This window comes from Microtus ochrogaster, chromosome 10, assembly GCF_000317375.1.
Source record: "Microtus ochrogaster isolate Prairie Vole_2 chromosome 10, MicOch1.0, whole genome shotgun sequence".
NCBI lineage: Eukaryota > Metazoa > Chordata > Mammalia > Rodentia > Cricetidae > Microtus > Microtus ochrogaster.
In genome coordinates, this window is record NC_022016.1 from 51,683,653 (window position 1) to 51,688,144 (window position 4,492).

Consider the following 4,492-nt stretch of genomic DNA (forward strand, 5'->3'; position numbering starts at 1 on the left):
AAAAAAAAAAAAAAAAGAAGACTCAGACTCGTCTGACAGAAAATAAGTAACAACATTAAAGAGACAATAATAACAGATATAAATAAATGTCCAAACATATCATATTTTTTCATGTGATGATGGCTCTGCATCCTCTAATAGCAAAGACAGATTATGTTAAAACGCAGAGTTAAATCATAGTTAAAACTTGGCCAAAGACTGGAAAGTACTGTGGGAACAATGAATCAACAGTGATAACTCACTAAAATGTTCTTTAAACAGTCTTCTGAGAGGACTTAAGACTTAGTTATTTCATTCTCCATTCTAGAAACTACAAGATCATTCTCAAAGTCCAGGCAATTCAATTGCCTTTTCCTGGGCAAGCAGTGCCTCCCACACTACTGGGACAGCCCTCAAAGCTCCCTGACAGGAAGCAGCATTTAGAAGTTCTTTCCTTCCTTCCTCCTTTAGCTGCTGCTTTCTGGTTTTAGAATTTCAAACAAAGAAAATAGATATTGGCTCCACAGCGAAGAAACGCCCTCTTTCTCAGCGACTTCCTCTTGTGATTTTCCTCCCTATCACTGACAGATGAGGACAATACCCACAGCTGGACGACTATTTTGATTAACCCAAGGCTCTCGATGTTTGTAAAGCTCAAGGGCTATGGTACCCAACTCCCTCCAAAGTCCACTGACTTCGCTCACCTGATAGATAAGGAACTACAAAGAGAGACATGTTGTTGGAACCTCACTCCTCTCAGGAACCCAAAGAAATTCAGAGGAACAGATGGGTGACCTCTCCCTCCCAATAAAAGGCAGCCTTCTTCAAAAGAGACGGGACTGGGATGGTACCACCCTGAACCAGAAGTCAAGTCTACACACCCAAAGCTGATGAACTTTCTTCTGCATGGACTCAACCTGAATTCTCTGCTGTTCTGACATGAAGTGACACTCGGGAATGGCCCTTTCTAAGTCCCAGAGTGAAAAGGGGGGGGGGGGCTTAAAATGAACAACCCTAAGCTCAAAACCTAGCCTGTCCCCACACCAGAAGTGAAATCAAATCTCCGGGTTACACCCCTCCCTCCATTTCCGACAGAGCAAAGTTCCCTTCGAAGCGAGCAGTGACTTACCCCTGCCCCTCTGCCCCGGTGCTTCCCAGAGGAAACACCCTCACGATGGTAAGCGCCACATATTACTGTGTCGACCCGAGCAAGTTACTCAACTTCTGAGACTTGCCTTCCTTACCTGTGAACTGGCAAGGACAGCTGGAAAAACTAAACAAGAATGTATTCCTAAAGTCTGGCACACAGTAGGACAACCATCAATGTTTCTCTTGGCTTTCCTCCTCCTCTTCAGTGCTGGGCTTAAATGCCAACAGTAGCCCCAAAGGCTCCAAGGATTTATTTCCTCGTCATCTCTCAATCTCTGAACGACGGGATAAAACTTCCTCATCTCCAAGGATCAAAGGGACCTGGCCCTACCCCGTCACGATCTGGTGGCTCCCACGCTCTGGGACAAGTGGTCCCCGTAAGCCAACCCTCCTCTCTCTACAGCTCATTCTGTGCACACGTGCGCGCACACACTTACACACAGTGTCCAACCCACTCCCCAGCTTCACAGGCCAGGGGCCTCCAAGAGTTAGCTCCATCACTTCATGGCCCAAATATGGAAACTGAGGCTCAGGCTGGAGAAGAACTTGTCCAAGAGCTCGGGAAACTGCTGAGACCCAATCCGTACACTTCTGCCAGTCTTTTGACAAATGGTAAACTGAGGCCCAAAGATGGACGTGACTTGCCCAAGAGCACACGGGGTGCCGGTGGCCGGGCCACAGGTCCTAACACTTTCGCCGGACCCTCCCAAGTGTCGGAAGGGCACTCTGGGTCACCACCACCCCTGAAGTGTCGCCACAGCGCTGACAGCACGCGAACCGTGGCAGCGGCAGCCAGAGCGGGCACCGGCTGCCCCCCGGGACCCTGTAGGGGCCGCCGGGCCGGCGCTGGCGCCTCACAGCCGGGCGCGCCCAGGGGGGACCTGTTGCTCACCTGACCTCGCGCAGTCGCCCTCAGAAACAAGGGCTGGCGGCCGGTCCGTGTCCCCACGGAGTACGCTCCAGCCCACCGCTTCGGGGGCTGCCACACAGTCGGAACCCCACTTCAGCGCGCTACGCCCCTAAGCCGCACTCCACCGGCCCGAGTCCGCCATTACGTGATTCCCCGCCCCGGGACGCAGCCACACCCCGCCAACCGTTCTGATTGGCTCCCTGTCCCACCCGCCCTGGGCTTCCAGCTATGCCATTGGTTTGAATTCAATGCCAATTAAATAAGTACGCAAAAGACGTATTCAAAGGTAGTGTCCCGGGAACTCCACCCGAGCGACTTCCGCAATCGGAGTAAACAGAGGCTAGGGCAAACCAAGTGAAGTGGAGGTGGAAATAAAGGGAAATTGACGCCCGTGTTCGAAGAGGAAAACATCAGCTGAGAAAGTGCAAGACCTCGTCAAACATGTGCTGAGAGAGGAATTCTTTTTATTAGAGTCCAGAAACTCAGGATTTTTGGTGGCTGGAACAGGCCGAGCCTATGAACTTTCTATGAACACCCCTCGAGTAGCAAATAGTTACGTCCCTTCACGCCTTGTCCCAGGCGGGACCGAAAACCGGGTGGGGACTGTGAGTCTTAGGCTGTAGCTCACCCCAAAGGCTAAGTGTCCTGGTGAAGCTTGGGTGCAGGTACTGGAAGCTAGTTCTGAGCGGCCACTGACATCTGTCACTTCGCTCTGCAACTTCAGACAACTCCTGCCTGCCTAGTTTCCAATTTGTTCTTCAAAATAGGGACTGTAGACCCAGCAGATCTGCTTCCAGCCCATTTAGGTGGGAGCTGTGGGGACGCACGCCCAGTGGCTTAGTGACTACAAAATGCTGCATCTGGGTGACCATGTGACGGATCCAGTTTAGCTCATTTGGTGTTCTAGAGCAAGTCTGTGTAACAGGTACAGGCCTCTTACGGAAGAATGAATCTTAGGCTGGTAGTCGCTCTGTTACTGGCGTGTCTGCTGTGCTCTTGGCAGTGTGCTGAACTTAAACTTTTTAAAAAAGAGAGTCGTGATCGTGACCCGGCTGCTGTGGTGGCACACGCCTTTAATCCCAGAAGCAGAGGCAGGCAGATCTGTGTGAGTTCCAGGCCAGCCTGGTCTACAAGAGTGAGTTACAGGACAGGCTCCAAAGCTACACAAAGAAACCCTGTCTCGCACGGCGGTGGTGGCGCAGTCTTTAATCCCAGCACTCGGGAGGCAGAGGCAGGCGGATCTCTGTGAGTTCGAGGCCAGCCTGCTCTACCAAGACAGACTCTAATACTATATCTAATACTATAGTGAAACCCTGTCTCAAAAAACGAAGGAAGGAAGGAAAGACAGGAAGTTGTGGGGGGACGACAACACAGCTGTCAGAAAAGCACAAGGACCTGCATTCTAGAACTCAGATCCAAAACAAAAAATATAACAGATACAGGTCTGTAAACCAGCTCTGGGGAAGCGGTGACAAGCAGATCTCTAGAGCTCACAGTCCCAGGCAATCCTTGTCCAAGCTAGGCCAATAAGAGAACCAGGTAGAAAAAAAAAAAAAAAAAAGAAGCAAGTTGCCAGAACAGCCCCTGAGGTGATTCTCTGGCTGGCCTGCATGTATACAACCTGACACACAACATGCACAACACCCTGAACTCATGAAATAACTCTTGCCCATAGTCACCAGGTAATTAGAGATGACCCCAGGACTGAACCTATATCACTTAGCATCTATCCCTGTTTCCCTACTCTTAGACAGCTTGTCACCTGATGGCTTTCCTCCCCCACCCCTTAGCAGGCCAGGATAGCCCTAAGGGTGTCAGGTCAATGCTCTTTCCACTCTGGCCACCGTAAACTTGGGCCCCCTTCTATCCAGCAGCTAGAACAATATACTCGTGGGAAAGTGACCCCAGGGATGTGGCCAATATTTTCCTACCATTCTAGGGGTCAAGAGAGAAGAGATGACAAGTGGGTGAACAACTTGAACAGAAGCCAAATGAGATTACAATTGGGGGCCGTCCGTGTTTGTTTCGAGAGAAGGTCTCTCTATATGTAACTGTTGGCTATCTTGGAACACTGTGTGAGCCAAGCTGGCCTGAATTTACAGAGATATCCCCCTCCCCATACCTCCCCAGTGCTGGAATTGAAGACATTTGCCACCACACCTGGTGTTTCCAGGTCAGGTCTGTCCGCTCTTGCGAGCAGAGGTCTGGCTGTCAAGGACTGCTTTGGGTGTATTTTCAAGTCTTTTTCCCTCTCGGAAGCTTAACCAGAAAGACCAACACTGCCAAGTAAGCAGTGCCAACAGGGCCCCAGTGATCACTGGTGGCTCCCAGGCTTGGATTGGGTCACTCAGTCTGACATGTGACTGTTCAAATCCCGCTATGACTGGAAAGTGAAGGAAGGCTTTGGGCTGAGACTGACCGAAGACTGACGCGTACTCTGCCACATTCATGTCC

General features: G+C 50.7%; 1 protein-coding gene across 2 annotated transcripts in view; it reads right to left on the bottom strand.

Moving 5' to 3' along the window:
- Positions 1 to 4,492, bottom strand: part of Wasf2 (WAS protein family member 2) — an 87,081-nt gene that overhangs the window by 73,310 nt on the left and 9,279 nt on the right. The window contains exon 1 of one of the 2 annotated variants that reach the window (XM_005353109.2): positions 2,021 to 2,205. The exons of the other annotated variant lie outside the window; for it this stretch is intronic. The gene's annotated coding sequence lies outside the window, so the exon portion shown is untranslated. Of the gene's footprint in view, positions 1 to 2,020; positions 2,206 to 4,492 lie in introns of those variants that run through there. 2 annotated transcript variants of the gene reach the window in all.